Source organism: Haematobia irritans, chromosome 4, assembly GCF_050003625.1.
Source record: "Haematobia irritans isolate KBUSLIRL chromosome 4, ASM5000362v1, whole genome shotgun sequence".
NCBI lineage: Eukaryota > Metazoa > Arthropoda > Insecta > Diptera > Muscidae > Haematobia > Haematobia irritans.
The window spans coordinates 50270848-50297491 of NC_134400.1; positions in this window are offsets into that span (position 1 = coordinate 50270848).

The following is a 26644-nucleotide window of genomic DNA, read 5'->3' on the forward strand; positions in this document are numbered from 1 at the left end:
AACACATTTTATGGGTAATAAAAGTTTGAACAACCTTTTGCAAATGTTGTTTTTATTTCGCGTGTAAATGTGGATCAAAATTCAATTTCAGAAAAGCTTGCATACATATTTTACGTAGAAGAAAACCAATCTAATGAATACATATTTTGTAGGTATTGATTAGGAATATTCGCTAGAACTGTTACATTATTCGAAAGATCATGACAAGGTATTGCTAAATGTACGCATCAATTGTGGAAATGATTCTATTCTCAAAACTTGGCAATCCTCTTGATGTTGACGATGAGAACACTAGTGTCGAGAAAATTTACATTGGATTTTGTTGATTGTGTGATGCTTGTTTTGATTTCATTTATTAGCTTCTTTTCTGTTTTTCTATAGATCAAGAAACTACTCGCACTCTCTTAAGCCCAAGAACGATGGATGACCGACCATCAAAACGATTGTTTTATTGACGGTCGGTTACACGTTCAGTATATTGGCGTGTTGTCCGATTGGCTCTGTGTCTGTCCTACGCTACGTCGTTTGTTTATTCGACCATTTAATTGTATACACAGATAAGTGTGTTTATTTTGAACACGAAAAAAATAGGCAGAGCGGAGAATAACAGCAAAATAAAATAAAAAGTCTAGATGGTTGCTTGTAAACAACAACGAAAAAAATGAACAAAAACCAAAAGCAACACCAACAACTACACTATCGACACAAAAACCAGTAGTTGTTTTTTCTGCATTTGAATAACAAATCGAATGAACAACGCCAACAAAAACAATAATATACAATGGGGGCAGCAAGCTTCAGCAATAATTGTTGGAAAACACAGTGCACAGTGTTGGAAGGGAAAAACAATGATTATTTTCTATAGCTACCACCATAGCTTTGGGGGCGGTATATTAACTTTGTCGTTCCATTTGTAAAGCATAGCAAATATTGGTGAAGTTATGAGTCGATATATTGGTGAAATCACGCTAATTTTCGAATGAATAAATGTAGTTGAAGCTCGGCTGTATGGACGATATATTGTCAGGCCTTTTCGTTATTCAGAATTCGATGGGAGAATTTCAAGGGTTGTAACGACACATGACAAGTGCTATGAGGACCACAGCCACTGCCGCTTTGGTGGTACTGATGGGAGTTGTCCCACTCGATTTACACGGAAGGAAGACGGCGTAACTGACACTTCTGAGACTTAAGAGCTTGAACACGCTGGAGAGAACAGCCTGCAGGCATACTCAGATTCTGGCCGGGCAGTATAGAGAGACGGACCATATGGCCACGGAGCATGTTTATCATAACAAACCGACATACATTATACCAAATATAGAGGAGTGGGAAGACAGGAGGATACCCTTCGGAACCCTGAACATGTATACGGACGGGTCAAAGATGGAGGAAGGAACGGGCAGCGGAATCTATTGCAGTGAATTAGAAATAAGGGAGTCTTACACGCTGGATAGTGATTTTCAGGCTGAGATTTCTGCGATCACAAAGGCTGCTGAGTCGCTGTTGATGAGGCCGTTATTCAGAAGCGATATCAGCTTCTTCATCGACAGTGAAGAAGCTATAAAGGCATTGTGCAGTGCTGACATAAGGTCTAAGGTAGTCAGCCGCTGTCGTAGAGAACTCAAGGTTCTCACTGAACAGCATAATATAACTCTGTGCTGGGTACCTGGGCACTATGGGATAATAGGAAATGAGGAAGCGGGTGTGCTAAGGAGGGCGCTCGTGGAACGAATAATGTCCACGCGGACGTTTTTACTTCACTGTCTTCTTATCATTACAGGATATAGGTAAAATATGACGAACTATGGCGAAGACGCTGGTTTTCTTCGGTTGGTTGCGAGCAAACCAAGTTGATATGGGACGAAAAGAAACGTAGGAACTGCGAAATTTTGATGTCGATGAACAGAGAAGAATTGCGGCCACTGATTGGTATCATAACAGGACATAACACACTTGCGAAACACATGGTAAGAATAGGACTTAAAGACGATGATATCTATAGATGGTACCTGGACCCGGAAGTTGCGGAGGACTCGTACCACTTCCTGCGCCAGTGTCCAGCTCTATCCTTTAGATGAAAGAAGATACTGGGCTCCTTTTTCTTTCAGGCTTTTACTGATCTGTGGTTGTTCTGAGATTTCTTTTAAAGATAACGAGCACGAGGAAGGTCTGTGACAAAGCGGACCGCATCGGAAGGAAGAAGATGGAAAGATCACATCGAGGAATCACAATAGACCAATACTGGTCTAAGTGGACATCAATTTCAACACAAAAATTGATGTCATCCTCTACAACCTAACCTAACGACACCAATTTAAACTTAAACCGCTCACTAGATATGCTAGTGTTCTCGAGACGTCAAATATAACTCCTGATAACGGGTCGCTGTCTGATAGGCGATTTTGCAAAAACTATTGACGCGAAGTATAATGACTATTGTATGAGCTGTCATGATGCGGAGGAAAAGGAATCAATTAAACACCTCTTGTGTGAGTGTCCTGCATTTTGTGTAAGGCGTAAGCAAATTTTAAGGGCATATATCTTTAGATTACTGGCGGACCTGGAAAACGTTAACTTAAGCAGTCTGCTAATGTTTTTGAAACAACCTGGTTGGTTCTACAGAAGGAAATAATTGGGAAGGTTCAGCATTAAAACTAGACGTGCCCATATGTAATAGGTACTTTTGGTTAATGTGGTATCACAATGGACTGAATAGTCTAAGTGAGCCTGAATCTTAATCGGCCCGCCACTTTAACCTAACCTAACCTTCGTTATTCAGAAAAAATACGTTAAATCCAACAGAAATTTAAAACATTAAACGTTGTTTTTGTATCGTACAACTGTAGTTGTAGTATTTTTTTTTAGTATACAACTGGATAAAATTAAGGTACGAAATACGTATTTAAACAATAATTTTACTTAAAATTTTAATTATACAGACTTAAGTATTTTTTTAATTCCACAATGTTTACGATTGCGACAAAACAATTTTCGATAAATCGCTACTTCCATAATGCACTTTCATCATACGCATTGGATTTTGATCCATTGCACAGTGGGCCAAATGACAGGTTTTTAACGCATTAAATCAACGGAAGCACCCAGAGCTCTGAAATTTTGTACATGTACCACTGGGGATAAGAATAAAGTATGATAAAAAATTTGGACCGATCCGCCCATTGCCACGCCCACTTTCAAATGATGGGCGTATTGCAACCCAAAGGAAGCGCCTAGAGCTCTGAATTTTTGTACATGTACCACTGGGGATGAGAATAAACTATGATAAAAAATTTTGGACCGATCCGCCCATTGACACGCCCACTTTGAGGAGCGTATTTCAACCCAAAGGAAGCGCCTAGAGCTCTGCAATTTTGTAATGTACCACTGGGTATGAGAATAAAGTATGATCAGCATTTCGGACCGATTCGGCCACTGCCACGCCCACTTTCTAATGGAGGATGTATCTCAACCATTTTTTGCATACACCAAATTAAATATATCAATACTCGTATGTAGTAACATTGCAAACTGAAAATCTTTAATGACTATTAATCAAGTTAAAATATCATGCATTTGGACGTTAATTGTCTGTTTCAGTATCAGCCTAACATGAAAAACAATTAGAACGGATGCTCACTGTTACTCCATCTTGATCACTACCTTAGAGTGTATATGATTTCAGCAATTTCAGTTCAATTCAATCTCTTAACATACACTCTCATTTTATACCATTATTTCTGCAACACTATGTAGAAATGCGAACATATTCATTACAAAATTTCCAGATTTTGCCAACCCTGTATGAGTTTGTAGAAAAAAAAAACATTTTTGTGTTCCCAGTCAAAAATTACATTTTGTTCTTGAAACATGTTTGTGGCATATTACTTCTGTACGTGTCACTACCTTAATACTCTGCTTTATGTAAGTCTATAATTAAATATTAGCTTTATGATTTAGCAAATTTTGTAACGGAACCTGTGTCGACGAATCAGTTACAGTAAGACACCCAGGACGACATTTAATTTTATATATCTATTATTAATGATATGGTAGATATTGCAGATTTACCCAAATTTCTCATTCGTTGCCATTGTTTTGGCCAGATGTTTCTACTAAACAAAGTAACGCTACTTCATTCTATTTCCCTGCACAATTATTTTACTCTTTTTCTTCAAGTTGTAATGGTAGACTTCTCTCTTTTTAATGTTTTTGCATTATTATTACAGCACTGGGAGTTGTTTTCTATCCAATATTTAATAATTTCTGCGGTTTGATTGTAACACTATAATTATAATGGGGTACCTTCATTAGCACTTATAAGCGGACAAATTTATGTTTACAAGAAAGACAACATCTCAACCTTTCTAACGCAACCTTATAACGTATAAAACTCTACCAATACGTTCCAATATAGTAAGTTCTACTCCAGACAACATGGCACATACATTATATTTAGCAAAGAAAAAATATGTTTTTTTCACACATTTTTCTTAAATAACCAAACAATATTTACAATCGCTGTAAATTTTTACTAAAAGTACATACCTTGACTTAAATTTTATATTTCAAATTAAGTTTATAATTTTAAAAACTGTTTTTGTTACCAGCAAAAGCTCTAAAGCACCTTGCTAAACTATGTATTCAAGAAAATATCAGTAACAAAGAGTTGCCACTTCGTCGGCCTGAAACCGTCAAACGGGTTGCCATATTGTTTTACCATTTTGGATTTGTTTTTGATAATGTGTTGTCAACTTTTTCGTACCACCAAATATTTAATTTTCACAAGTTCAAAAATTGATTTTATGCTTGAGATTTCGGTCATTTGGACCAATGTGCATTGGTTGAATTTGATGGCAATAAAAAGCGTTCATATTCACCCATCTTTTGTTTGCTTTGTCAATTCTTCTGTTGGTGAATGACAAGGAACATTATCCATAATCAACAAGCTTCCACTTGTTCGATTCAATTCAACTTAGAAAGAAAAGAAATCATTGCCCTCCAAAAACTGCTCAGCTCTGGAACAAACATTTTAAAAAGCTTTGAATATATCGGAATTCATCCATGAGTTCTTTCTGAAGGGCACGTCTTATTTCTGAAGGAGCACGTCTGCTTGGATTTTCATATAAGCAAGTGATTTATTCTTTTAGTACCAGACGAATAAGCACAAATGTGGGTAACTGCAACTCTCCCTTTCGATCCATAATTTGATATAGTCGCCTTGTAGGTCGACCCTCATACTTGACTTCTGTCACATCCTGAAGGCTTTTGCCTACATCCGATCCACTTGAAATTAGGTCCTTGCTGTGAGTTTCTGTTCTTTAAATTTGTCGAAATCGGTCAATAAATATTTATATGCCGTATATATTGTAGTCCCTAGAGTTTATACGACCATAGAATATTCGTAATAGGAGTGCCAGAAAAATTAAATGTAAAAAATACTAACTCCATTTATATACATTTATAAAAACCGGATTATCTTGATTGTGATTCGAATAAAGATAGAGGCGAACATGCGCCGCGAAAAGAAAAGAAATAAAATAGAAGGAACTTCTGCTATCCCTGAGAAATCAAGAGCAGCAACTGTAGGAAGAACAAGTAAGTAAAGTAGAAAGTCGGGCCGAGCCGACTATATCATACCCTAAACCACCCCTATTGAATTAGTAAACATAAGCATTTGTGGGGTAACCTTGGTATAGGTTTGAGCGATAAACCGCATTTCCATAGTTAAGAACATTAAGGGGTACATTTTTATGGGAGTTTTGGCACAATCTGAACAGAAATTTCTGAGATTATATAGTTGATTTTGCACCTACAGAGTTAGTATATAACTAAACTTGAGTCCATTATTAAAAAAGAGGAAATCCCTCCATTAATGTGGGTAATAAATCAAAATTCGAGAAAATCGGGCAATAGTATTATGTAAGAGTTACACATATGTCTAAATACGATCGGATAATACATACAAATTTGAAACTTGAGTAGCATTGGGTAATAAATAAGAGTATTATGACCAAATTTGGGAAAATCGAGCGATGTAAATATATGGGAGCTATATCTAAATCTGAACCGATTTAGGTGATATTTTGCAGGTGTAATTGAAACCACAGAAGGTGACCTTGTGCTTAATTTGAGTAGGATCAGTTAAGAAATGAGGCCTCTACGGTCAAACATAAGTTTATTAGGGGCAAATATTTCAAACTCGGGCGATACAATATATGGGAGCTATATCTAAATCTGAACCGATTTCGATTGCACACATAAAGGGTGGAAAATTAGATTCCTTTATGGCAAATTTGACGACGATCGGTGAGTAATAAAGCGCAACGTGACCCCATTTGTCGAAATAAGCCGATGCATATATAAGGGAGCTATATTTAAATTTGATCCGATTTCTTCCAAATTCAATAGCATTCGTCCTTGTACCCAAAAACACCCTGTACCAAATTTCATCTAAATCGGTTAATAATTGCGACCGGATTCCTGCGAACAACAAATACATGGACAGACGTACGGACACCAAGCGCTGATCGACTCAGGAGGTGATTCTGAGTCGATCGGTATATAAAGGGTGATTCTTTTGAGGTTAGGATTTTCATGCATTAGTATTTGACAGATCACGTGGGATTTCAGACATGGTGTCAAAGAGAAAGATGCTCAGTATGCTTTGACATTTCATCATGAATAGACTTACTAACGAGCAACGCTTGCAAATCATTGAATTTTATTACCAAAATCAGTGGCAGAAAATCCGCTTTTTTATCGACAAATTTTGTTCAGCGATGAGGCTCATTTCTGGTTGAATGGCTACGTAAATAAGCAAAATTGCCGCATTTGGAGTGAAGAGCAACCAGAAGCCGTTCAAGAACTGCCCATGCATCCCGAAAAATGCACTGTTTTGTGTGGTTTGTACGCTGGTGGAATCATTGGACCGTATTTTTTCAAAGATGCTGTTGGACGCAACGTTACGGTGAATGGCGATCGCTATCGTTCGATGCTAACAAACTTTTTGTTGCCAAAAATGGAAGAACTGAACTTGGTTGACATGTGGTTTCAACAAGATGGCGCTACATGCCACACAGCTCGCGATTCTATGGCCATTTTGAGGGAAAACTTCGGAGAACAATTCATCTCAAGAAATGGACCGGTAAGTTGGCCACCAAGATCATGCGATTTGACGCCTTTAGACTATTTTTTGTGGGGCTACGTCAAGTCTAAAGTCTACAGAAATAAGCCAGCAACTATTCCAGCTTTGGAAGACAACATTTCCGAAGAAATTCGGGCTATTCCGGCCGAAATGCTCGAAAAAGTTGCCCAAAATTGGACTTTCCGAATGGACCACCTAAGACGCAGCCGCGGTCAACATTTAAATGAAATTATCTTCAAAAAGTAAATGTCATGGACCAATCTAACGTTTCAAATAAAGAACCGATGAGATTTTGCAAATTTTATGCGTTTTTTTTTTAAAAAAAAGTTATCAAGCTCTTAACAAATCACCCTTTATTTGATGGGGTCTAAAATCAATATTTCTGGCAGGCACATTTTTTGGCAGATCAAGGTTAATCTACCCTGAACACTATGTGGTTTAGGGTATAAAATCACTAGAGGTCAGAAATCCTATAGGAAATTAATATAGTATCAGAGAAAACTAATAAATGGATCACAGTAATATACTCAACTGAAACGCCTGTTGCGCAAAAGAATGAGGAGGAAGCTACCGATAGATGAAGCTAAGATAAGATAAAATGAATATCGAAAAATTAATTGTTCAGTTGAAGAAAAATATAGGGCAAATTAAATGAAAGCAGCATGCGCTAGCAAAACTTGTAGTGGCTCATAACTTCAGTTCCCATAAAATCCAAACTCGTGCAAAAAGCAATTAATAAATTTTCGTCACTGGAAAAGAAACAAGAGCAGATGATGGTTTTGAACTTCAAATCTAAAACAAAAGACAAAATTTGGAAAAGCCGACTTTCAAGTTTTAAGAAATTTGGAAAAGTGTACTGCAGCAAAACCAGAATTCAGAAAAGCGACTATAGAGGGAACATCACCTTCCGCTGCAGCAAAATCCGCAAAAATCTCTTCCAATCGCACTAAAGTAATGCTTCGGAACAAACGGTGTAAATGGGTCGCAGTAATAATCTCAACTGAAACGACTCTTGCCCAAAACAACGAGGAGGAAGCTACAGATAAGAAGGACGAAAAATTAACTGGTCAGTTCGAGCAAAATATAGAGCAAATTAAATTAAAGCAGCCTTACAAAAAGTCTCCTGTTGCTTTGGAAGGATCTGGAGCTGATGCCAAAAATACTCTAGAGCAAAAGGAGCATGGAAATGGGAAAGTGCTAACATAATATGATGGTAAGACAAATTAACTGCTCGGGATGGGAGCTAACGTCTTCCATACACGGGGTCATGCGTTCAATCCTAGTTTCGTCCAAACACCAAAAGAGTTTTTCAGCGGTGGATTTCCCCTCTTACAAATGCTAGTGACATTTCTAAGTGTCCAAAAGTTTTTTTTTTATAATTTTTAATTAGCTTGATAACAATGCAGGCTGGTTCGGGATAGTCTTGTGAGATTAGTATTTGGCATTTTGTTTATAATAACTTAATGCCCAATAAGTTTGTATTAGAATTGTAATAATATGTAGAGATTCTCTGATCAGTTTCACTGTATTGTGGAGCGCCCGGCTATAAAAAGGCGGTCCATAGTCATTGAGCTGAAACGTATAATCGGGCAGCACTTAGTGAAAATAGAGAAGTTCAGCACTGTGGTATAATAATGGACTGAATAGTCTAAGTGAGCCTGAAAAGCCTGGCTGCACTATATCTAACTAAACCTAACAGTTAAGTTAAGAGGTCGTGCAAAATATAGAACAGATTAAATTAAAGCAGTCTCACAAGAAGTCTCTTTTTATGGCATCCAGAGGACAAGATCTGGAGCTGGGCCAAAAGTATTCTAAAGCAAAAGGAACAAGAGCATCCCAGCAAAAAAAGAGCTTCCAAAAAAGTAGTTTGGATCCCCAATCTGTGATCCGGAAGTAGTGCAAACTTGGATCATCTCCAATGAATTTTACATGGGCTTGTCATAGGACGGAAGTACTCCCTTTTTGGATCCTTTGCATTGCTTTAGAAGTTGTGCCCTGGAAGTTTATTTGAATGAAGAAATTTAAAAAGCGAAAAAATTTTTTTTCAACCAATTTCACTTTTTTTCATCAATATGTTTTATTACACAATTATTTTCCTATTATCTAATTTTTACAATTTGAAAAACTTTTTCGCTCCGACCAGGGGTTGAACCTGGGTTTGCTGGCACCATAACAGAACGCCTTAGCACACTCAGCCACAAACGCCATTAAACATAAAGCGTCGAAAGGTAAATGCAAATGTTTGTGATGTGATCGTAATACGACACCAAGGAATAACATTCTAGTTGCTTCTCGAGATGTTCTTTATTAGTATCAACAAAAAAAAATAAGAAACGCAAAATAAGAAACCAGCGGCAATTTTTTTATCAAATATTTTTCTAAAAAATTATTTTTTATGTCATGCATCGTTTTTATACCCTTCACCACTACTGTGGTACAGGGTATAATAAGTTTGTGCATTTGTATGTAACGCCAAGAAGGAGTAATCATAGACCAACCTTTTAGTATACGGATCGGCTTAGAATTAAATTCTGAGTCGATTTAGCGATGTCCGTCTGTCTGTCTGTCCGTCTGTCTGTCCGTCTGTCTGTCCGTCTGTCTGTCCGTCTGTCTGTCTGTCTGTCTGTCTGTCTGTTGATGTATTTTTGTGTGCAAAGTACAGCTCGCAGTTTTAGTCCGATTGTCCTAAAATTTGGTATAGGGTCCTGTTTCGGCTCAAAGACGATCCCTATTGATTTTGGAAAAAATCGGTTCAGATTTAGATATAGCTGCCATATATATTTTTCACCGATCTGGTCATAATTGGCGTGTATATCAACCGATCTTCCTCAAATTCCGTACATACGAATATTTTATGAGTCTCGAAAAACTTGCAAAATATCAGCAAAATCGGTCCAGATTTAGATATAGCTCCCATATATAGCTTTCGCCCGATTTACACTCATTTGCCCACAGAGGCCAATTTTTTGCACCGATTTAGTTGAAATTTTGCATAGGGAGTAGAATTAGCGTTGTAACTATGCATGCCAAATTTGCTTGAAATCAGTTCAGATTTGGATATATCTCCCATATAAAGCTTTCGCCCGATTTACACTCATATGACCACAGAGGCCAATTTTTAACTCCGATTTAGTTGAAATTTTGCACAGGGAGTAGAATTAGCATTGTAGCTATGCGTGCCAAATTTGGTTGAAATCGGTTCAGATTTAGATATAGCTCCCATATATATGTTTTTTTTGATTTCGACAAAAATGGTCAAAATACCAACATTTTCCTTGTAAAATCGGCACTGCTTAGTCGAAAAGTTGTAAAAATTACTCTAATTTTCCTAAACTTCTAATACATATATATCGAGCGATAAATCATAAATAAACTTTTTCGAAGTTTCCTTAAAATTGCTTCAGATTTAAACGTTTCCCATATTTATACCCTTCACCACTACTGTGGTACAGGGTATAATAAGTTTGTGCATTTGTATGTAACGCCAAGAAGGAGTAATCATAGACCAACCTTTTAGTATACGGATCGGCTTAGAATTAAATTCTGAGTCGATTTAGCGATGTCCGTCTGTCTGTCTGTCCGTCTGTCTGTCCGTCTGTCTGTCTGTCTGTTGATGTATTTTTGTGTGCAAAGTACAGCTCGCAGTTTTAGTCCGATTGTCCTAAAATTTGGTATAGGGTCCTGTTTCGGCTCAAAGACGATCCCTATTGATTTTGGAAAAAAATCGGTTCAGATTTAGATATAGCTGCCATATATATTTTTCACCGATCTGGTCATAATTGGCGTGTATATCAACCGATCTTCCTCAAATTCCGTACATACGAATATTTTATGAGTCTCGAAAAACTTGCAAAATATCAGCAAAATCGGTCCAGATTTAGATATAGCTCCCATATATAGCTTTCGCCCGATTTACACTCATTTGCCCACAGAGGCCAATTTTTTGCACCGATTTAGTTGAAATTTTGCATAGGGAGTAGAATTAGCGTTGTAACTATGCATGCCAAATTTGCTTGAAATCGGTTCAGATTTGGATATATCTCCCATATAAAGCTTTCGCCCGATTTACACTCATATGACCACAGAGGCCAATTTTTAACTCCGATTTAGTTGAAATTTTGCACAGGGAGTAGAATTAGCATTGTAGCTATGCGTGCCAAATTTGGTTGAAATCGGTTCAGATTTAGATATAGCTCCCATATATATGTTTTTTTTGATTTCGACAAAAATGGTCAAAATACCAACATTTTCCTTGTAAAATCGGCACTGCTTAGTCGAAAAGTTGTAAAAATTACTCTAATTTTCCTAAACTTCTAATACATATATATCGAGCGATAAATCATAAATAAACTTTTTCGAAGTTTCCTTAAAATTGCTTCAGATTTAAACGTTTCCCATATTTTTTTTTACTAACATTGTGTTCCACCCTAGTGCATTAGCCGACTTAAATTTTGAGTCTATAGATTTTGTAGTAGTCTATCAAATTCTTCCAGATCGAGTGATATTTAAATGTATGTATTTGGGACAAACCTTTATATATAGCCCCCAACACATTTGACGGATGTGATATGGTATCGAAAATTTAGATCTACATAGTGGTGCAGGGTATAATATAGTCGGCCCCGCCCGACTTTAGACTTTCCTTACTGGTTATTTTTTATTTTCGGCATATATTTTCATATAAATATATTTTTTCCATTAAAAATCAACAAAAGAATTAAAAATTCTCGTAATTTGCAAAACCTTCTCAAAAGAACTTCCATGGAAGCGAAAAAGTCAAACGGCACAGGTTCAAATCCCAGCGGGGATGAAATTTATTTATTTTTATTATTTTTTACTTTTTTTTATTAATTGCTATTTTTTTAATTTTTTATTAGTTTTCTACTTTTTTGTAAAATTTAATTATACAAAATTTGCACTTAAAATAGCCTGATTGCGTTCTTTCTAATACTTGTCCACAAGGACTGCATCGGAAGTAGAAAAAAAATCATTGGGGGATCCCAAAATGCGCTTTAGAAGAATTTTTTGTGGACTTGTCCAAAAGGACTGCATCGGAAGTTGAAAAACTCGATGGGGGATTCTGGGATGGGCTTTGAACGAAATGTTTGTGGAACAACTTCCAATTTTTTTGCTGGGATGTGATAGTCTTAAAATCTTCAACGGGAACCAAACAAAATCCAAACTCGTGCGGATGGTATTACAAATATATCGGCTATATCGGACCACTTTTAGGTGTAGTCCCCATATGACCCGAGCCCCGCATTTGGCTTCCGGTGCTTCTTGGAGGTTCACATTTCGTCCATATAACCATACAAAAAATTGAGCCATATCGGTCTATAATTATATATAGTCCCCATTTACACCAGTCCCCAGATTTGCCTTTCCGGCCCTCATGGAGGATTACATTTCATCCTATTCGGTTTAAATTTTTTCAGCACTGTGTTCCAAAGGCACAACTTTAAAAGCACTTTCAAAAATGTTATCCCAAAGGTGTTCTTTATTTTAACTACACAGGAAGTTATTTTCATTCAATTTTTAATAACTCGTTTTTTTCATATTTTTAAACCATATAGTGGTCAGGGTATAATAACATTGATCGGCCAAAAAATGTGCCTACCAGAAATATTGATTTTAGACCCCATAAAATAAACACCGATCGACTCAAAATACCTCCTCAGTCGATCTAGCCTTGGTGTTCGTACACGGATGAAAAAGACTGTTTTTCATATGTTTGGCTATAAACATTATATGTTTGGAACACAAATTTTTAAACACAATATTTTTGAGTGCAAGCATATAATGTTCATAAACTAGCATAACATGTTTGGGACATATATGTTAATATGTTAGAACATATTATGTTTGGGACATAAAATGTTTGTAAATATAATATGCTTGGATGTAAACATATATTAATTTAGAAATAGCCTATAAACATATATGTGTTTAGTAGCTTGGAGCGTTATTTAACAGGGAGCGATATTGAATTAAGTTGGTGGTTGTTGCTTGTTATTACAAAATTAACATTTTATTTTTCCTTGGGCAATTGATCTGCTACTTCTTTGATCCTTACAAACTGTGTGGTCCGCTGTTCGAATCCTCGTCCAGCAAAAGGTAAAATTAAAATAAAAAAAATCATACAATTGAATAATTTCTTCTACAATGTTTGTATTACAGAAAAAGTTGCTAAGAACTAAAAAATCTCGTGGAAGTGAGAAAGATGTGGGGGAATATACAATTGGGCAGAAACAAAATTTTGAGCATTCAGGTCGAAAACCTATGTTGTTAGCACCTATATTACCTGTTTATTTTCATAATTCATTATGATTGTAAATATATAAATAAATAAATAAAATTTTGAGCACAATATTGTTTGGGAGAATTTTTTTTAAGCATATAATATTTTTGGGTGCAAAATGCTTCCAAACATATTATATGTTCACATAATAACATATTGTTTTTTGGAAGACAACATTATTGAATTTGGATGCAAAAATACAAAATGTTTGGAACTTAGACTACCCAAACATATATTGTTTAGACCAATATGCTTTCAAACATATTATATATTGGAAGAGATCAAACATATAAATGTTTGGGCAATACCCAAAAATGTATATGCTTGAAGCAAAATATGTTTGGGAGTATATGTTACAGAAGCGATTTTTTGTGAGCGTGTACGTCTGTCCATATGTTTGTTGTTCGCAGGATTCCGGTCGCAATTATTAACCGATTTTGAAGAAATTTGGTACACTGCCTTTTATTGGCACGGACGAACGCTATTGAATTTGCATCAAATTTAGATATAGTTCCTATATATATGTATCACCCGATTTCGGTAAATGGGGTTAGATTGCACTCATTTACTAACCGATCGCCGTCAAATTTACCACAATGTAATCTAATATACCACCCTTTAGGTGTGCCAAATTTCATCGAAATCGGTTCAGATTTAGATATAGCTCCCATATATATGTATCGCCCGATTTACCCAAATTTGTCATTTTTATCAACCGATCTTACTCAAAGTTGGCTAAATCTAACTGTCTATAGTATTTACCATATGTGCAAAAAATTATCGCTATCGGTTTAGATTTAGCTTAGTTTGTGAGATAGAGCGTCTTTTGTGAAGCAACTTTTGTGAAAAAAATGGAAAAACAGGAATTTCGTGTTTTGATAAAATATTGTTTTCTGAAGGGAAAAAATACGGTGGAAGCAAAAACTTGACTTGATAATGAGTTTCCGGACTCTGCCCCAGGGAAATCAACAATAATTGATTGGTATGCAAAATTCAAGCGTGGTGAAATGAGCGCGGAGGACGGTGAACGCAGTGGACGCCCGAAAGAGGTGGTTACCAACGAAAACATAAAAAAAATCCACAAAATGATTTTGAATGACCGTAAAATGAAGTTGATCGAGATAGCAGAGGCCTTAAAGATATCAAAGGAACGTGTTGGTCATATCATTCAGCAATATTTGGATATGCTGAAGCTCTGTGCAAAATGGGTGCCGCGCGAGCTCACATTTGACCAAAAACAACAACGTGTTGATGATTCTGAGCGGTGTTTGCAGCTGTTAACTCGTAATACACCCGAGTTTTTCCGTCAATATGTGACAATGGATGAAACATGGCTCCATCACTACACTTCTGAGTCCAATCGACAGTCGGCTGAGTGGACAGCGACCGGTGAACCGTCTCCGAAGCGTGGAAAGACTCAAAAGTCCGCTGGCAAAGTAATGGTCTCTGTTTTTTGGGATGCACATGGAATAATTTTTATCGATTATCTTGAGAAGGGAAAAGCCATCAACAGCGACTATTATATGGCGTTATTGGGGCGTTTGAAGGTCGAAATCGCGGCAAAACGGCCCCATATGAAGAAGAAAAAAGTGTTGTTCCACCAAGACAACGCACCGTGCCACAAGTCATTGAGAACGATGGCAAAAATTCATGAATTTTTCTTGTTCTCAGACCTCAAAAGGATGCTCGCAGGGAAAAAATTTGGCTGCAATGAAGAGGTGATCGCCGAAACTGAGGTCTATCTTGAGGCAAAACCGAAGGAGTACTACCAAAATGGTATCAAAAAATTGGAAGGTCGTTATAATCGTTGTATCGCTCTTGAAGGGAACTATGTTGAATAATTTTGACAAAAAATGTGTTTTTCTTTGTTAGACTGGGGACATGGAAGTTGATTCAGATTTAAATAGAGCTCCCATGTATATGCATTGTCCGATTTTCCAAAATTTGGTCATAATAGACTTTTTTATTAATCGATCTTACTCAAATTTAGCACAAAACAACCTTCTGTGATATCAACCAAACCTGCAAAATATCCTCCAAATCGGTTCACATTTAGATATAGCTCCCATATATATATGTAGCGCCCGATTTTCAAAAATTTACCTCTAATAACCTTATTTTTGACCATGTGACCTCATTTATTAACCGATCTTACTCAGTACAAGGTAATCTCATGTAATAAAAACCGAACCTGCAAAATATAATCCAAATCAGTTCATATTTAGATATAGCTCCCATATATATATGTGCATTGCTCGATTTTTCGCAAATTTGACTATAAGACTCTTATTTATTAACCAATGTTACTTATATTTCAAATATTGAAGTATTAGCCGCTCGTAGTTAGACTTGCATGTAGCTCTTACTTAAATATATTTCCTTACTTAAGTATATTTCCCAAGTTTCACAAATTTGGATTTATTACCCACACTAACCCACGATTTCCTCTTTTTTTGTTAAATAATGGCATCTCAGTAGATATATAGCTATAGCTCTTCATATTAGACCATTGGCGTAGCTAGGGGGGTGCTGGGGGGGGCTATGCCCCCCCCAGAATAATCAAAGCTACAGTTGTTTTATATTTTAATTCAAGCTTTGCGATGTGTTTAATCCAATTAAGATTGTGGCAGAGAGAGTATGTTAAGCATATTTTTTAGTATTGATATTTACATTACAACTAAAAACACGTAATAAAAACACTAAAAGGAAACTTGAGACGCACATTTTCAAAAATAGTCAATTTATAACTACGTTGATTAAAATCATAAATCGTCACATGCCCAATTTACCATCTAAAATCGTCAAAATCACGAAAAATCCACAGAGTTGGCACCGCTGCTCTCAACAGTTGCTTCGTTGTATTCTGTTCTCACAGAATTTTTAAAAACTAATCGAAGATAGACGTTTTATAATATTCAATTTATTTTTTGCCTTTTATTTAATTTTTTTATTCTTAGTATTTTTTATACACGATGAATATGTTAAGTTTATGTTTTGCTTTATGATTTCTAGTCCTGTTTTAAAACACACATTTTAAATAAAATATTTTTCAAACACATACTTAAAGCAATGCTTTTATTTTTTGTTATATTAAATAATGGTAAGTTGCTATTTGATTATTTATAGCGGTGTCGTGGAACCGGCTCCCACACACAATAAAATATTTTTTGTCTTCAACCATGAAATTAATTGATCTAATTAATTATACCCTTCACCACTACTGTAGTACAGGGTATAATAAGTTTGTGCATTTGTATATAACGCCAAGAAATAGTGGTCATAAACCCATCTTTTAGTATACCGATCGGGTAAGAATTAAAATCTGAGTCGATTTAGCGATGTCCGTCTGTCCGTCCGTCTGTCTGTATATGTAATTTTGTGCACAAAGTACAGCTCGCAATTTAAGTCCGATCGTCCTCAAATTTGGCATAGGGCCGTTTCTTGAGACAGAGACAATTGCTATTGGTTTTGGAAAAAAATCGGTTCAGATTTAGATATAGCTGCCATATATAATTATCTACGATGTGTTCATAGTTAGCGTGTTTATCAACCGATTTTCTTGAAATACTGTACATCCAAATATTTAATGAATCTCGCAAATCTTGCAAAATATCAGCCAAATCGGTTCAGATTTAGATATAGCTACCATATATATCTTTCGTCCGATTTAGACTCATATGACCACAGAGCCCAAAGTTTACTACCGATCTTCATGAAATTTTGCACAGAGGGTAGAATTGGCATTCTACCAATGCTTGGTACACTTGATTGAAATCGGTTCACATTTAGATATAGCTCCCATATATATCTTTCGTCCGATTTGAACTTATATGGCCTCAAAATCCAGGGTTTTGCCGTGATTTGCTTCAAATTTCGTACAAGGAGTACGTTTAGTAGTATAGGTAATTGTGCCAAATTTGGTTGAAATCGATTCAGATTTAGATATGGCTCCCATATATATCTCCCGTCCGATTTGCACTCATATGACCAGGGGCCCAAAGTTATACTCCCATTTACGTGAAATTTCGCATAGATAGCAGAATTATTATTCTAACTATGCATGCCAAATTAAGTCAAAATTGGTTCAGGTTGTATATAGCTCCCATATATACGTACACCAGAGTTGGGGAAATATGGTCGACTGTTTAATATTTTAGACCCATTTTCAATGGGATTTTCCTCCAATTGACTGGATAGTTTCCACAGAGAATACAAATATGGCCAAAATTCTCACAGTTTACACAAAATTCTGTGATGATTTCCCCATATCTTAGCCATATCCTACACACTGCAATGCCAAAATTTCCACAGAACGGATGAGTTTTAAATAAGGCTCCAAGTCGCCCTACACATATCTTGGCGAGATCTAACCAATATCCTTGTAAAATCGCCACTGCTGAGTAGCAAAAATTGCAAATATTACTCTAATTGTCCTATATCTCGAATACATATGTATCGCCTGAAAAATCATAAATCTCTTTTGTACAATTGCATTAAAATTTCTCTCGCTTCATATTTCCCATATTTTTTACTAACATTGTGTATCATCCCAGGGCGTTAGCCGATTTAAATTTTAATTCTAGAGTTTTTGTAGAAGTACAAAAAATTGTTTCCATTAAAAGTATTTGTATCTGGAAATGCAAACCTTTATATAGCTCCCAGCAAATTTTAAGTAGTTGAGATGGTAACACAAATGTTTGTCTACATAGTGTTGAAGGGTATAATATAGTCGGTTCCGCCCGACTTTAGACTTTACTTACTTGTTTTTAATTGAAATGTATTCAATAAAAAAAAATGATAGTATCAATCATCAAAGTCAATTAAAAAATTAATTGATACAACTAATTTTTGTGATTGAGTTTTTTTTTGTTTTTGATTGATTTTGCTGCATATTGCCTTTAACACCGCAATAAAATTGAGGATGTATAGTTTTATCAATAGGCGTAATTTATCGCTTCGGAAATTTCGACAAAATTTTGAAGGGTGTCTGGGGGGGGCATAGCCCCCCCCAGAGAAAATTTCTAGCTCCGCCAATGTATTAGACATTTCTGTTCAGATTGTGATAAAAACGGAAATGCGGTTTATCACCCAAACCTATACCATCGACCCCACAAATAATGTTTACTAATTCAATAGGGGTGGTTTAGGGTATATATAGTCGGCCCCGCCCGACTTTCTGCTTTACTCACTTGTTAATGGTTAATTTTAATTTTTTGTATCTCAAATATGTTAAAAACAGATAACGAATTAATAAAATGGTACAAATTATTAAAATTTAAAATCCAGTCTAGAAAATTTGAGGTCAAACGTTTCAGACAAGCATTATAAAACATTAAAAACCATAAAAAAAATTATAAAAATTATTTATTTGGCAAAATATAACAAAATTTTTTAATTCACATCCAATACACTGACTTCGAATCACACCTTAAGAAGTAACGCAAATTCAGTGAAACGGCTGTTGAAATGGTGGACATCCGTCCTGTGACAAGTCCATGTTAAATTCATCGCTTCTGCGCCAATTTTGCACCACTTCCGGATCCAAAAAGAACATTTTCATTACTCTTTTGTTGACGTTTTTTTGTTGGGAAGTAGAACTTTGTCCGAAGGGTATATACGATTCGTTCTGGTCCAACATTCAGCCGTATATATTTGTGTGTGTGTGTTTTTTAATTCTTCGCTGCTGTAACCGGGCCTTATGTGTGAGTGATTGTAACAAGCATAACACAGTTAGATGCAAAATAGAGAATATTTGTTGCTGTTGTGGCAATTGAAGAAAAGCTCTCAATAAATTAACACTTTATTGTAATTATGTATGCGCGAGTGTGTATATGCTATCAAGCGTACATATGGATGTGTGCAGCTATAGCAGCGAGATCACTATCATCATTATATACACTGAAAATAATGCTTGTACACTTCCACAGTCTTTATGTTTACACTAATAACTTTGGTATTGATTCTGAACCAAAGAATAGCAGAATTGAGTGCGTGGAAGCGCAATCTAGGAGTATTTAGGTCCATGAAGTGTAGAGCTTAATGTAGGTATATATCGGTCCATGTTTTAATGTAGCCCTCATATAGACCGATCTCCCGATTTGATTTCTTGAGGGAATGGAAGCCGCAATTTCCATCCCATTGCCTTGTGATTTAATATCTAGAAGTATTTAGAGTTTATAGAGAATTGTACCAAATTTGGTATATATCAGTCCATGTTTTGATGTAGGCCCCATACAGACCGATCTTCCGATTTGACTTCTTGGGGGAATGGAAGACGAAATTTTCTTCCGATTTGTTTGATATCTAGGGATATTATAGGTTCATAAAGTGCTGTGCCATATTTGCTCTATATCGGTCCATACTTTGATACAGACCTATTAAATATCGATCTTCCATTTTGACTTCTTTAGGGAGTGGAAGCCGAATTTTTCTTCCGATTTACTTGAAATTTGAAATTCAGAGATTTTGAGTATATATCGGTCTACACACAAAGAAAATTTCATTAAAATTGAGCTAATGAAAATTTTTCATTGATTTAATGAAACAATTTCATTAGGACCATGATAATAATAACGTAAAATTTCTTTATATCAACGGATTTGTTTCATTAGCTCAATTTTAATGAACCATTTCGTTAATATAACAAAGTTTTTTCTATCAGTGTATGTTTTGGTAAATAAAAAATCATAAAAAACTTTTTGTAAAATATCACATTATTTTTAAATTCGCACCCAAAACACTAAATTCGCATTACATTTTAAAAAGTGAAGGAATTTCAGTACAACAGCTGTTGAAATGGTGGATCTTTCCAAAAATAGGGTTTTTACAATTTTTTTGGAGATGCTTTTTTGCTGAGCAGTTCAACAGAGTTTTTTGAATTACGGATTCTCTTGGAGGAGCATATTTGATTATATTGATTATGCCTTGCAACAACCATGGACCCAAATTGGTCCATAATTGTATATAGCCTCCATTTAAACCAATCGTCAGATTTGATTTATTGAACCTCTCCATTCGACGCGGTTAAAATTTGGTACGTTGGTATTCTAACAACCATGCCAAATTGGTCCCTATCGGCCCATAATTACATTTTCCCCATATAAACCCAACCCCAGATATTACTTCATTCGATCCGGATGAAATGAAATACGATGTCAGTATATGCCTCCACAAAAAAAAAAATAATAATTTTTGGATTCAATCACGAAATTGATCCAATTAATTTTTAATTGAAATGTCTTAAATCACATAAATGTAGTTTCAATCACCGAAGTCAATTAAAGCATTAATTGATCAAGGGAGCCACCGTGGTGCAATGGTTAGCATGCCCGCCTTGCATACACAAGGTCGTGGGTTCGATTCCTGCTACGACCGAACACCAAAAAGTTTTTCAGCGGGTGATTATCCCACCTCAGTAATGCTGGTGACATTTCTGAGGGTTACAAAGCTTCTCTAAGTGGTTTCACTGGAAAGTTGAACGCCGTTCGGACTCGGCTATAAAAAGGAGGTCCCTTGTCATTGAGCTTAACATGGAATCGGGCAGCACTCTGTGATAAGAGAGAAGTTCACCGCTGTGGTATCACAATGGACTGAATAGTCCAAGTGAGCCTGATACATCGGGCTGCCACATAACCTAACCTAACCTAACCATTAATGATCAAATCAATTCAATCAATTTTGTGATTGATTTATTTTAATTAAAAGAATCAATAAAATATTTAATTGGTAACATTTTGGTGAAAATTGTTTCTGTGTTCTAAAACCCATGCATTATATGGAACCGAATCTTATAAACTGGCCCAGAACTAAAGGGGTTTGTGTTTTTTCTGCTTTTTCATCTAGCATATGGAATATGATCGTCTCAAACATGCTTCAAGAGCACAATATTATATTTGATTGGTGAACATATAACATGTTTTTCTCGGATATTATGTATCTAATTTCGGCAAGCATTTTATGCTTGACGAGAAAACAACATTTTTCGGTAAAAATGCTCCATGTTCCAAAAATAATATTTTGCTCTTGAAAATTATTTTAGGTGACCATATTCTTGTTTTGCGTGTTATTCCATATGCACAATTTAGAATATATATCGCTAAAATGTTTACTTTTCGGCAAGTATGTTTATGTTTGGCGAGAAAATAACATCTTTGCGCCAACAATTTTCCCCATCCAAAAATAACATTATGTGTTTATATCTTTTTGGAGGTGATCGTATTGTGATGGTAAGTCATTATTCGCAAGTAAACAGTAATGATAAGGGTATGACACAAATGCTCTTGTTAATCTTCCTAGAGCTATAAAGATCGGGTGAAAATAAAATCGGGCATTATTATAGCGGAAAGCAACTGGAAAGAAGTACGGTCATAGCGACATCAATTCAATGGGTGATCCGGCATAGGTACCCAGGAAAACTTAGAAGAAAGAAAAGAAAGAACATTATTCATTACCGAATAATTTTGGAGATGACATAGTTCAAAACTGGAAAGCAATTACTATTAAGGTGAAAACAGCTACTTTTACTAGAAAAGTACACCCAAAGAAAAAATACTTAACTTCGGAATCAACCATACGGGAAATTGGTGCAAATTGCCACTGACGGACCTATCACAGAACTGGTACCGGTGCCCAAATTTTTTAACAGTCGTAATTTATTGATTTCCGTACTCGCTTCTTATTGAACTCTTATTGGATATACACATTTACTGAAATAATATTATCAAAATAACCTATTGTTCGACATACTTCAGAAGTTTTTTTTATTTTGGGTGCGATTCGGATGCCCAAAAAGAAACATATTTCTAAGAGTTTGTCCGAAACTGGTTCCTGAGGACCTGTCTATGGGGTACTCCTGCTAAATTGTCCCAGGGCGTGTCTTTTCCAAGACGTGTCCTAAAGTGTAAATTTACCCCGTCATTGACAAACCCATGCTAAAGTGACCGGTCCCTTCCATACGTTTTAACCAGAACTGCACGCAAAGAACAAAAAAAAAAACGTTTGGAAAACGTGTACCGAAAACGTTTTCTTTTGTTAGAGTTTTTTGAATTTCTTCGAAAAGCATACACTTTTATCACAAAAAAAATTCGTTTGTTACAAAATGTTTATTTTTTTAATAAAAAAAGTTATTTTTGAACCAACAACACAGTCCATTTCGTTTATATCAAACACTGTTCTTTTCTGTCTTTAGGGTTTTAATAAGACACATTTTACAGTTCATAGTAAAAATTTAATATAAAGGGTGATTTGTTAAGAGCTTGATAACTTTTTTTAAAAAAAAAACGCATAAAATTTGCAAAATCTCATCGGTTCTTTATTTGAAACGTTAGATTGGTCCATGACATTTACTTTTTGAAGATAATTTCATTTAAATGTTGACCGCGGCTGCGTCTTAGGTGGTCCATTCGGAAAGTCCAATTTTGGGCAACTTTTTCGAGCATTTCGGCCGGAATAGCCAGAATTTCTTCGGAAATGTTGTCTTCCAAAGCTGGAATAGTTGCTGGCTTATTTCTGTAGACTTTAGACTTGACGTAGCCCCACAAAAAATAGTCTAAAGGCGTCAAATCGCATGATCTTGGTGGCCAACTTACCGGTCCATTTCTTGAGATGAATTGTTCTCCGAAGTTTTCCCTCAAAATGGCCATAGAATCGCGAGCTGTGTGGCATGTAGCGCCATCTTGTTGAAACCACATGTCAACCAAGTTCAGTTCTTCCATTTTTGGCAACAAAAAGTTTGTTAGCATCGAACGATAGCGATCGCCATTCACCGTAACGTTGCGTCCAACAGCATCTTTGAAAAAATACGGTCCAATGATTCCACCAGCGTACAAACCACACCAAACAGTGCATTTTTCGGGATGCATGGGCAGTTCTTGAACGGCTTCTGGTTGCTCTTCACTCCAAATGCGGCAATTTTGCTTATTTACGTAGCCATTCAACCAGAAATGAGCCTCATCGCTGAACAAAATTTGTCGATAAACACATTTCGAACCGAACACTGATTTTGGTAATAAAATTCAATGATTTGCAAGCGTTGCTCGTTAGTAAGTCTATTCATGATGAAATGTCAAAGCATACTGAGCATCTTTCTCTTTGACACCATGTCTGAAATCCCACGTGATCTGTCAAATACTAATGCATGAAAATCCTAACCTCAAAAGAATCACCCTTTAGTAGAATGTAATGTTGAACATTTTTTCGGAGTTAGGCTTTATGAAATTGTTTTTACATCCTGGAAAAGAATAAACGTTTATCACAAAAAGTATATACTTTTCTTCCAAATACACTTCCTTTCAACGAAAAGCAAATGAGAAACGAACTTTGTTTGTCTAAAATTTCGTTTGGGAGGAAAGAATTATTTTTTTGCGTGTGGGACTCGTCCATACACACCAGTCCTGTACCGGACCTGTGGTTGATCCATTTCCCGTAGGGAAATTGCCCTTATTCGGAAATAAATCCGAATTTATGGAAAGCGTTGCAATGATTGCCTGCAGCCTTTTGTATTTGTATTTGAAAATTTCGTTTGTCTAAAATTTCGTTCCTCAGAAAACCCTTTTTTCGTTGTACCTACGCTAAAAAAAGTGAACCCTATATTTCACTAAAGCTGATTTAATTATGTTTCAGTTCATGGAATTATTACGTTGCAAGAAAGATTCCATGACTTTAATATATTTTTGCGTACGTTAGTTAAATTAACTAAAATTGAGGAAAAAATTATACACAAATGAAGCATAACAGGTCGGCTGATAAGTCCCCGGTCTAACAAAGAAAAACACATTTTTTTTGCCAATATTTGTTTTTATTATTCAACATAGTTCCCTTCAAGAGCGATACAACGATTATAACGATCTTCCAATTTTTTGATACCATTTTGGTAGTACTCCTTCGGTTTTGCCTCAAAATAGGCCTCAGTTTCGGTGATCACCTTTTCATTGCAGCCAAATTTTTTCCCTGCGAACATCCTTTTGAGGTCTGAGAACAAGAAAAAGTCGATGGGGGCCAGATCTGGAGAATACGGTGGGTGGGGAAGCAATTCGAAGCCCAATTCGAAGCTCCAATAACGCCATATAATAGTCACTGTTGATGGTTTTTCCCTTCTCAAGATAATCGATAAAAATTATTCCATGCGCATCCCAAAAAACAGAGACCATTACTTTGCCAGCGGACTTTTGAGTCTTTCCACGCTTCGGGGACGGTTCATCGGTCGCTGTCCACTTATACTAGATTTACATCTCTCATTCACAACTTCAAAGTATTCTTGGTTTTCGTGGTCCATAATGTCCATCCAAGCTTTAGCTGCATCAACGAATGACTAGCTACAATTTTGAAAATTTGTAATTATTATGGAAGTTGGCTATAATAAGCCAAAAAGTGATTTTTATAAAATTCTCTCTAAACAGCAATTCACTTATGCAAGACTTAAGTAGTTTTCCTTCCTTCCAGTTTTTGCAGTAATTTGTGAAAGGTTAACTATGAACGAGTACCGACCGTCGAATAGTTTATAGTAATTTTGGCTTCGAGTTTCCAATTGAAATAACTATATTCTCAAGTTTTTCAAACTCATTAATAATTTTATGAACATTCCTGAGAATTGAAACTTCTTCGCATATATCATCATCTTGGATATCATTCGCCGCCTATCTGAAGGGTCCGAAGTATTTGGAGTTTGCGACATTTGCTACTTTTGCTACATTTACGACATGTATGTGACGTTTACGATGTTTACAACTTTGCGACAGTCGCAAACCTTAAAAAGTTTGGTACAGACCATCTCTGATTACGAGTTAACAGCTGCAAACACCGCTCAGAATCTTCAACACGTTGTTGTTTTTGGTTAAATGTGAGCTCGTGCGGCACCCATTTTGCACAGAGCTTCCGCATATCCAAATATTGATGAATGATATGACCAACACGTTCCTTTGATATCTTTAAGGCCTCTGCTATCTCGATCAACTTCATTTTACGGTCATTCAAAATCATTTTGTGGATTTTTATGACGTTTTCGTCGGTAACCACCTCTTTCACCGCAGTGGACGCCCAATCAATTATTGTTGATTTCCCTGGGGCAGAGTCCGGAAACTCATTATCAAGCCAAGTTTTTGCTTCCACCGTATTTTTCCCCTTCAGAAAACAGTATTTTATCAAAACACTAAATTCCTTTTTTCCATTTTTTTTACAATAACAAAAGTTGCTTCACAAAAGACGCTCTATCTCACAAACTAATTAACTTACAGACGTCAACTTTTGACATGAATCATTTGAAGGTTGGTACTATATAAAAATAATATAATAATTAATACTAGCGACGCCATCTATGTGTCGGACCGGGGACTTATCAGCCAACAGGTGAAAAAAATTAATTATTTCTAATAAATTTTCTTGAATTAGTCGAAAAATATTTACTTATTTTTGTGATATCAACGTGATGTCAGCGTTTGTAATACTGTTTAGTTAAAATTTTCTAAAAATAATCAAATTTTTCTAATATTAACCAGAATTTTTCTTACTGGTGGATTTACTGTTTTTTCAGTGTATTAATAGCATTACTAAGAGCTGAATTGTAAGCGTTGACGAGAACTATACCATGTAGGTTGGCAAGAAGTAAACACCACATATACCTGCTGTATGGTAGTACTCATGAAAAGCTGATGTATGGTAAACAAAAATGTTCGGTGATGGTAAGTCAATAATTTCAAGCACGTAGTATTGCTGGGGGTAAGGTAAGTATTTTTCACCTCAACTACTTACCGAGGTTTTCGCGCAGATCAAGTTATTGGCTTTTTTGCTCTGTGTAACATTGGCGAGGGCTTCTATGCTGCCTTCTCTGGTGTTGCTTTGTTTTTGCTGTTTGATCATCAAATGTCAGTGTTGTCTTGCTTTTGCCTTTGCTGGTAGTTTTGTTGTGTTAGCATTATGATAATCACTTTCGAACTTTTATTTTACAATGTTTTCTATTCAAGTGGACGCGTCACCCTAACTAGCGGTCATCGCCACCGATCAATGCAAAACTGAGTGCCTTATCTCTCTTTCTCTATGAGACCGCAACAATGTTAGGTTAGGTTATATTAGCTGATTATAAATGCGCATTTGCTAATTATCTAGAGACCAGAAACACATACACCAAGGGAGCTCCCAATCCCTCGCAGACCCTAATCAGACTCCTAGCAATTTAACAATAAAACACCAGATGTAAAAAAAAGAAA